The 9,995-nt window shown below is 41.9% G+C and overlaps 1 long non-coding RNA gene across 1 annotated transcript; it reads right to left on the bottom strand.

Moving 5' to 3' along the window:
* Window positions 1-5,971: 5,971 nt before the first annotated feature.
* LOC110203625 (uncharacterized) lies at window positions 5,972-9,991 on the bottom strand. The gene is made up of 3 exons (XR_002323016.1): window positions 9,710-9,991; window positions 7,707-7,800; window positions 5,972-6,159 (listed from the first exon to the last, which is right to left on the bottom strand). It is a non-coding gene; the product is annotated as an uncharacterized LOC110203625 (long non-coding RNA).
* Window positions 9,992-9,995: the final 4 nt, after the last annotated feature.

Here is a 9,995-nt window from a genome sequence, read left to right as displayed (position 1 = left end):
TATGTGACCTCTCTTTCTATCTTTGACCTTCTTGGGGTATATGACCAGTAGTGGGGTCATTGTGTCAGCTTATAGTGAGGGACTTGGGGAACATAATTCCAAATTGTTTTCCAAACAGTTGGACCAACCTGCAACTAACTATAGCAACAATGTATGAGTGTACCAATACACCAACAGAGTATTAGTGTAACTATCTCCCCACAGACCTCTACTATTAACTATCGCCATCTTTTATCATCTTCACCAATTTGATGGGAGTGAGGTGAAACTTTTGAGTTCTTTCCATTTTTACTTCATTTATTCCTTATTTTGTACATTTTCCCCCATAGTTGTTGATTGTATCTGATTCTTCTTTTGAGAACTGTTGATGTGTTTTGGCCACTTACCTATGTCAGGGAATGACTCTTGGTCTTACTATGTATATCAATCCCTCACATACCTCGGATGGCAAACTTTTGCCAGAGACAGTTAATGTAAATAATTTTCCCACTTGACAGTTTCTTTTTTATTCTAGTTGCATTGATTTTGTTTTGCAAAAGCTTTTACATTACATGCAGTCAAAGTTCCCTCTTTTGTCTTCTATGGTCTCCTCTATCTTTTGTTTAGTTGTAAATTCTCCCCCTAATTATAGATTTTAAACATATTTCCTTCCATTCTCCTCTAAATTTTTTGGTGATGCATTCTTTCACATTTAGGTCACTTTTTTTTTTTAGAACTTCTTACACATAGTATATGATGCTAGTCGAAACCTATTTTTTACAAAACTATCTCGGAGGCCTTCCCTGAGCAGTTTGTTTTCTTGCATTTATTAAACATTGAGATTCCACGTTTATTTGTTTGTGGGTATTGCTCACCTATCTGTTATTCTGATTTAATTTTCTATTTTTAACCACATTCCAAAGGACTAAAAGACTTTTAACCAAGTACTGAAATGGTTTCAATGATTAAAGTCTTATAGTTGGAGATCTGGTAATGCTAAATCCTCTTTATTCCTACTGTTTATCATTATTTCCCTTAAGATTTCTGAACCTTTTGTTTATCCAAATAATGTTATTTTTATCTCTTTCATTAAATTAAGTGTATAGCATTCAGATTGGTTTAGTCCCATATTTCCATGCTTGTTTAGTAGCCTTGATGAGAAGCCAGCACTCTCAAGAATACTGCTATGCCAAGATAGGAAGAGATGTGATCATGTGTGCTAGTCTCTAATACCCCTCTGTAAATGAACTAATGTGTCTCTCCTGCTGTGCTGGTGAGACAGAGTCATTAATTGAAATTATCCATGAGCACTCCAGAGAGACACTGGATGGTAGTGACTATTTGCAAACTGGTGTTGACTATGTTTAACAGCTGATCCAATTCCTAATTTGTTTAATTAAAGGCATTTTGCTCTGATTTCATTAATCACCTTTTTGAGTACAGAGTCATTCAATATAGCTTTTTTTCAAAAAATTTTTATTAATGCTTTTTGTTTTTAAAGCATAGTTATTCCCAGATGTACTCACTACCACCACCACCACCAAATGAACCCTTTTTTGTAAAAAAACAAAAACAAAAACAAAAAAACAGTGAAGTAAAATCATATTATACAATGACTCCTGTCTGAACATGTATGTACCATTCTCAACCTGTTGTTCCAGGGCAGTTAGATGATGCAGTGGATACAGCTCCAGCCTTGGAGTCGGGAGGACCTGAATTCGAATCTGACCTCAGACACATAATACTCACTAGCTGTGTGACTCTGGGCAAGTCGCTTAACCCCAGTTGCCTCACAAAAAAAAAAAGTAATTAATTCAACCTGTTGTTCCCCAGCTCTCTACTGAAGGAAGTGCTTCAATGCCCCTTCTCTGGGACCAAGTGTGGCTCGTAAAATTATTCAGAATTTAATTATATTTGTTCTTTTTGTCCATATTAATTTGGTCATCGCACATACTGTTCTCTAGGTTCTGCTTATTTTTTTCTGCATCAGTTTACATAAATCTTCTTGTATGTCTCTAAATTCCTCGTAGTCATCATTTCTAGGAAGCTTTGAATTTAAATCCAAAGATCCAAGAGGACCGTGAATCTGGGTCTAGCTCAGAGAGATACAATATGGTGATGGTGATAGGGTACTACGTTAGTAAGGGCTCATTTAAATTTTACTAATATTATTATTTGATTGATTAAGCCTGTTACTTGCTCCAGCATCACAAGGATTGGACCTATTAAAGATTTTTCTCTTCTGATTTTTTTTTTAAATTCTTTCCAGCTGTAATTTGACAGCAATATTTTTCAGTGAAACTCCTACTTGGCAAGCCAGGTGATTTAAGTGATTGGTTAACTCTTTTGTGTTGAAGCATCATTGAAATTCTTGTCATTTATTGCTGAAGTGACATTGTTGAATTGTTTGAGTACATTGTATTCTTGAGTGCTAAGCTGAGTAGTTGCTACTACTTTGGAGAACTAGGGCATAGGAATAGGTCTTGATCTTTCTCAAGTACCAACTTGTTAACTGTGATGTTAATGGTGACATGACAAAGGATTGACACCATGGTGTGATACCTTGGGGGAGCTGTTTGGGAGCTAGTGATTCAACTGCCTCTTACTGACTAAGACATGGTGAGAGAATTCAGAGCCCTCCTGGATAAGAGAAAGGTTGATGGAGAATGAGAGCTATCACAAGCAGCTCACAACTCAGTGACAATGCCAACCTCAAGAGGGAGTGACCTGGTGTAGACAACCAGTGACCCCCCAGGCAATATTTAGTCAAGGAGGACAGACTGGTGGCCTTTCTGCACTGTTAAAAGGAGGACAGGATGGATAGCTATGGTCCTTTTCAGTGACCAAAGGGTCAGTATTTGATGGAAGCATATAGAGGTACCTGTCAGTGATGGAACAATGAGGGCAGGCTGTGTGCTCCTCAGAGATGATATGCCCGGTAAAGAAATGAGAGAGAGAGAGAGAGAGAGAGACAGAGAGACAGAGAGAGAGACAGAGACAGAGACAGAGAGAGAGACAGAGACAGAGACACAGACACAGACACAGACACAGACACAGACACAGACACAGAGACACAGACACAGAGACAGAGACAGAGAGAGAGAGACAGAGAGAGACAGAGAGACAGAGAGACAGACAGAGAGGCAGAGAGACAGAGAGACAGAGAAACAGAGAGAGACAGAGAGGCGAAACAAATAATCATTTGGCTCCAGAACATCTCAGAAATGGGCTGCCAAGATGGAAACAGAAGACACTTTATTTCAAGCAGGCCCTAATCAGGGTGCTCAGGCAAAGCCTGCTAGAACATGGACGAGTACCCTGAGTGACTATGCTAGATGTGAATGAATACTTGAGGGTAAAGGGGTATTGGGGTTAGAAGTAAAGGCAGTCGCTGTAAGAATAGCACTAGTAGAGGGCCCCCAAAGAGGCTGAAGCCTTTTTTTTTTAAGATAAAGAAATTGAGGCCAAGGAGATAAAGGAATGTCCCAAGACTTTTTTTTTTGCATTTTTTAGCCAGGCGTATGATTTCATCAGTTTAGGGAACTCCAGGTAAGGAACTCAATGCCCTAATGCAGATGGCTTATACCTATGCCCCCAATCTTCATGGTTGCTTGGCATCAGGAAGAGATTGAATGACTTCTCCAGGGCCACAGAGGCAGCATTTGTCAGAGGTAAGACTTGAACCCAGATCCTTCTGACTTCCAGGCAGGTTCGCTACCTACCCAACCATGCTGTCTCTCCTGAGTGGACAAATAGGTACATAGAATCACAGAATGTGAGAGTTGGAAAAGACTAACTCAAGAGGGCATCCAGCCCAATCCATACACAAAAAGAGTCCTATTTACCCAACAAATGGTCATCTAGCACTTTCCTAAAGCCCTCAAGGAGAGAGAACTCACCACTCTCATGGGGCAGGTCAGTCCCTTTTTGCACCTCCTTAATCCTGTGGAGATTTTTCCCAATACAAAGCATAGATCAGCCTCTTTCCAACTTTCTTCTATTGCTTCCAGTTTTGTCCTTTGGGGTCAGGCAAAAATCAGTCTAATCCCTCCTCCGTATGAATCCCTCCTCCTTTCCCTCCCCTTCCCTCTTGTCCTGAGTCTTCTTCCAGCTAAATATCTCCAATTCTTTCAACTGGTGCTCATATGATGTGGACTCAAGAGCCCTTCATCATCTTGGTTGTCCTCCTCTGGTCACTCTCCAGCTTATTGATGTCATTCTTGAACCCTAGTGTCCAAGCTCGGAGTACAAGGTGGCAATTGAATACTTCTCTCCACAACCCAGATGGGGCCTCTGTGGACTGAAGGAGGACAAGAGCTCCTTAGGGAAACCATGGCCATCAGCAGGAGGATGGACTCTGGCCTGGGTACCTGTGGATGCGACCTTCCCTTCCTTCCTCAAACCTGCTGCACGTGTTCCTTGTGGTTTGTGGCTCCAAGAGGTTAAGTGGGTCAATCAATAAGCATTTATCAAGCACCTACTGTGTTTGGGGCACTGCACTAAGAGCTGTGCCTATCCACAGTAACAGCCACGTTGTGTGATGACTAACATTGACAGACTTAGCCCTTCTCAGCAATGCAAGGATCTAAGACCTCTCCAAAAGTCTCATGATGGCAAATGCCACCCACATCCAAAGAAAGAGCCATGGAGTCTGAATGCAGATCGAAGCATACTTTCTGTTTTGTTTCTTCTTTCTTGTGGTTCCTCCTATTGGCTCTAATTCTTCTTTACAACGTGACTACTGTGAAAACATGTTTAATAGGAATATATATATGCAGAGCCTATAGCAGACTGCATGCCACCTTGGGGAGGGAGGGGGAGAAAATTTAAAACTCAAAAGCTTATGTGACCTTGGGCAAGTCACTCAACCCCAATTGCCTTTAAAAAAAAAAGCTTATGGAAGTGAGTGTTGAAAACTAAAAATTAATTAATTAATTTTGAAAGATAAGTAAGAATAGAAGGTACAGATAAAAGCAAGAGAGTTTCTTCTCCCAGGAACTCACACTCTAACGGGAGACAAGTATTGTAGCCAACAAGCTTTTGAGGGAATAAATTAGACACAGTCAATAGAGGGAAGGCACCAGCATTAAGTGAGTTGCCTAGGGTCACAGCTGAGATGTTAGAGGTGAAGCTTAAACCTAGACCCCAAGGCATGCTTTCTATTTAGTACCAAATGCTGCCTCTCACTCGAAAGAATATAGCCCAAAAAGTGGCAACTGGGATTTTGGGATCATAGATCCTACCAGAAGAGCTCCCAGAAGCCTTTCAATCCAACTCCCTCATTTAAATATGAAAGGTTTGAGCTCAGGGAAATGGTATTGGTTAGATTTGAACCCAAGGCTCTAGGCTCCACAATGGGTGTTTTTTCTCCCCTCATCTACCAATTCTGCACACCTGCAAACATGCTGAGGTGAACTCTGTCCTTAAAAAGCCTTCACCCGATCCTTCCTATCGCCTTACATCTCTCCTCCCTTTCACAGACAAGCTACTCTGCTTCCTCACCTCCCACTCAACTCTCAATCCTTGGCAATCTGGTTTCTCACTGCATCGGCTTTCTCCAAGGTCCCAGCCATCTCGTCATTACTGAGTCTAGTCTCCCTCTCCTCTGTGCTCAGCTCTCTGGATCTCCCTGTGGCGTTTTGACACTGTTGATCCCCCCAGTCTCCTAGATGCTCTCTCTTCCCCTCCACTTCTGTGACACAGCTCTCTCCTGCTTCTCCTCCTCCCACCTGTCAGACAAGTCCTTAGCCTCATTGTTCCAGGCCATCATTCATGTCCTGCCCCTGGCTGTGGGTGGACACCAGGGATCTGTCTTGGGCACTCTTTTCTCTGTACATCTCTCTCTTGGTTGTGATTTCATGAGTTCTCATGTCTCCCCTAGTGGCAAGCCAGGGAAGATAATAGCTATAAGCCTCCAGGTGGGGAGAATATGGCTGCTTTTATAAAAAAATAAGAATCAATTAATACTTTTAAAATATATATGTGCATATATAAACTCCAGAATTTATTTCCTTTCATATGGAGTTAGGGTATACAAGGTTTACTGAAAGCCAGGGGGTCTGGAGGGTAAAAAATGTTGGAAATTCCTAATGGAGATGGCTTCCAAGTCTCTATATTCAGACTTCATCTTCCCCCTGAATATCAGTTGCACGTCACCAGCTTTCTTCTGGACATCCCCACCTATATGTCAAAAACAGAATGTACCCCCAAATTCATTATTTCCCCCCTGAAGCCCACTCCTCAACATCCTTATTTCTGTGGGAAAAGCACCACCCTTTCCAGCTAACAGGTTCAGAGCGGGACCAGCAAATTACGTTTACAAACTTTTCCAACCTGAGAAGCTCAAAAGAAAGGAATGAGTAAATGCAGCTTAGTCCATAAGATAAGCAAACAGAACATCCACAAGTAAGGTAAAAATGTCATGAATTAATAGAGAGTTAACACAGAGCTTTCATTTCCTGTTCCTAACCACATCTAACTCCATGTACCTACCAAAGAAGGTACAAGCAAGGTCTCAGACTTGTGATTCAGGGTCCTGTTAAAGGAACCTTACATAACCTTATCCAAATCCCACTGGCCAAAAAAGAAGTAGTAGTAGATTCCACCCAGCCACTTGAAGGAGAAGAGTTGATGGAACATAAAACACAATCAAGGCAGACATCAAGCCACGAGGACCAGAGTCACAGACTGGAGGGGAATAGCCCTTTGAGAGGAACAGAAACCCAGGCAGGACCAGTCTTCTTCTCCTAGACTTCACTCAAGGCAGGGAGCCTGGCCCTGCTGACTCCCACATCTCCCACCTCAAAGAACTACTGGGGCTACCTTGGGAGGTCTATCTATGCAAGGGTGAGAAGTAAAGTGATTTAGATTCCCAAAGGCAAGTGGAAAAGAAGATATAGGAAAGACCCAAACGGCAACTGAGAAAGACTGAATAAAAACCTAGTCCACAAGCAGATAAACTACAAGAGAAGATTATAAGTATAGAAGGAAGAATGAGTAAAACCTCAAAAAGAAACCAAAGTTCTTAGAACAAATATATTTATGAAGGCAACTGGACCAATGTTACCCAATGAAAGAGAGTCTTTTCAGAAATCATGAGATAATAGCAAAAAACTCCAGAATGGTTCAAAAGAAAAATACAACTTTTAAAAGAGGAAATTATGAATGACAGAAATCAAAGCTCCTGATGCAGAACTAAAAAAACACATAGAGGAGGAAAATTGAATACATAATAAAGAATAAGAATTTGGAACACAAAAATAATATATTAAGTGGAGGGAAATTCCACAGTGGGGGAAAAAAAAGCAAAAGGCAATAATATTAAAGAACACATGAACTATACTCAAACCAAAAAGACTGACTTTGAAGATAAGCTGCATAGAGATAAGGATCAAAAAAATCTCCCAGAACATGAGAAATCAAACATTCTTGAATACCATCACACAGGGAATGATGTAAGAAAAATGTCATCTTTGATGCTTTCCTTTCCCTCATCCCCCTATATTTAATCTATATTGCAAGCTCCTTGAGGGCAGAAAGTGTCTTTTGCCTCTTTTTGTATCCCCAGCACTTAGCACAGTGGTGGCACATAGTAGGCATTCAATAAATGTTAATTGATTGATCTGTCGATTACCAAGTTTTGCCATTTCTCTCTTGACAACACCTCTCACATCCATCCCATTCTCTTCAGTCCCATAACCACCCACCCAGGTTTGAGTTCTCATCACCTCTCATGGATTCCAACAATGGCCTTCTTGGTTTCATTGCTTGTAGTCTCTCCTCTTTGAAGTTATGCTCCACACAGCTGCCAAACTGAGATTCCTACAACAGAAGCCCAACCATATCATCCCCCTGCTCAGGGTTCTCTATCTCTTCCAGAATAAAATACAATTTCCTCTGCCTGGCCCTTAAAGTCCTTTGCAGTCTGGATCTGCTTACCTTTCCAGACTTTTTTCATTTTATATCCCTTCATGCATTTGGATTTCTAGTCAAATTGGCCTAATTGCTGTTTTCTGAACTTGGTGCTCCATTTCCCACCTCCACTTTGCATGAGGCCATTTTGATTACCTGAAATGAACTCCCTCCTCACCATATACCTCAGATGCCATCCTCTACTCAAAGCCTTTCCCGATATTCCTTTGTTAGTATTCTCTCCCCCCCTCCTCCCTCCCCCCCTCTCTCTCTCCCCCCCCCCCATCCTCCCAGGGACCGTGCATTTACTTATCTGTTTCCAGGTAAGTATGCTAGGATAGTCTAGCAAATATGGTGCTCAACTTGGAGTCAAGAAGATCTGAGTTCACATCCTGTCTCTATGAAAAAGTCTCTTACCCTCTTAACTAAGTCTCAGCTTCTATATCCATAATAAGATAAACAAAGGGGGAGGGCAAGTATTAATTCTTCTTGTATTTGTTTACCTTACAGGGCTCTGTGAGACTCAAATGAGATATTGTATATAAGATGCTGTGTAAATATTGTTGTTGTTGTTGTTGTTGTTATTATTATTATTATTTGCTGTTGTTAATCCCCCAGTAGAATGTGAGTTCTTTGAAGGCAGGGTCTGTTTATTTTTATGTTTATAACCCCAGCACCTAGTGTCCCTAGCACTTTTCACATAGCAGGCATTTTAAAATTATTGTTTGATGAGTTCAGTTAAGAATCTGTAACTCTGAAAGTTCTAAAGGCTGGGGATTTTGTAAAGGGAAATTTGGTAGGCATAAAAAAAATAAAAGTCAACACTTGGGTTTTAAAAAATCAGCTTCCCAAGTACAAGATGGGAGAGGTGTGTCTAGATAGCTGTTCTGAAAAAGAGCTGGGGGTTTAGAGGACTGTAAGAACTCTAAACAAAGTGAAATAGCAGCAAAGAAAGCTGATACATTTTGGGGTTCCTTTAAGATAAGCATAGTGTATGTTGGACTTGCTATTCGTGAGCTACAGAGGAAGTTTCATTTCTTAGAGAGCCAACCCCAGCCAGGAAGACCTGGGTTCAAGTCTTGCCTCTGACGTATATGGACTGTTATGACCCTGTGCAAGCCAAGTGCCCTCTTAGTGCCCTAGATGACTCTCCAGAATTAGAAATTGCAGAACAGTTGTTAATGTACAGTTTTACCAACAGAGAAAGAATTCCAGGTCTAGGAGGTTCTTTCACAAATGAGATTTTTAAAAGGTAAATTTTTTAAAAATATGCAGGATTAGGGAGGTAACTATAGTCAGATCCACACCTGGAACGTTGTGTTCAGTTCTGGGTACTACATTTTAGGAAGGGTATTGATCAAATAGAGTATCCAGAGGAAGAGGGCAATTAGGTGGTGCAGTGGGTGAGTGCCAGGCATGGAATCAGGAAGACTCATCACTTAACCTTGGCCACTTCAGTTTCCTCATCTGTCAAATAAGCTGGAGAAGGAAATGGCAAACCACTCCAGTATCTTTGCCAAGAAAATCCCAAATGAAGTCATGAAGAGTTGGGCACGACTGAACATTATCATCCACGGGAAAGGGTAACGAGAGTAGAGGAGGCTCTTGAGTTCATGCCATATGAGGAGGGGTCAAAGGAACTGGGGAAGAGGAGACTAGGGGGTCACCTTCCCGAAGAATCTAAAGGGCTGTCCTATGGCCAAGGCTTGGTACCATGGGGGCAGAATAAGGAGCAGGGGCTGGGGGAGAGTTCACAGAATCACAAAACTTGAGAGAAGGAAGAGGCTCCAGCCACCATCCAAAAGGAACTCTTACATACCGTCCTGGAGAGGGGGTCCTCCACCTTCGGCTTGAAGATCCCCCCGAAGTAGGGGCAGCCCACTCCCCTAGGGGACTGCTGTCATTGGCGGGAAGCTTGGGACAAGCCTGCCTCTTGCTTGCGGAGGGGCAGAAGTAAACAGACGTCAGGAAAGCCTTTTTTTTAAATTAAATTTTATTTTTTAACAATGAGAACTGTCCAACTGGGGAGTGCGCTGCCTCCGGGCCTGCCCCACTCAGGCTGCCCCAGGAGGACGCCCCAGACCCATGTGCGGTTTGCAGCTTAG

Source organism: Phascolarctos cinereus, unplaced genomic scaffold, assembly GCF_003287225.1.
Source record: "Phascolarctos cinereus isolate Bilbo 61053 unplaced genomic scaffold, phaCin_HiC Scaffold_726;HRSCAF=1367, whole genome shotgun sequence".
NCBI classification, from domain to species: Eukaryota; Metazoa; Chordata; class Mammalia; order Diprotodontia; family Phascolarctidae; genus Phascolarctos; species Phascolarctos cinereus.
Note: the sequence above shows the minus strand (reverse complement) of the source record. Positions and strands in the feature narration are given on the sequence as shown.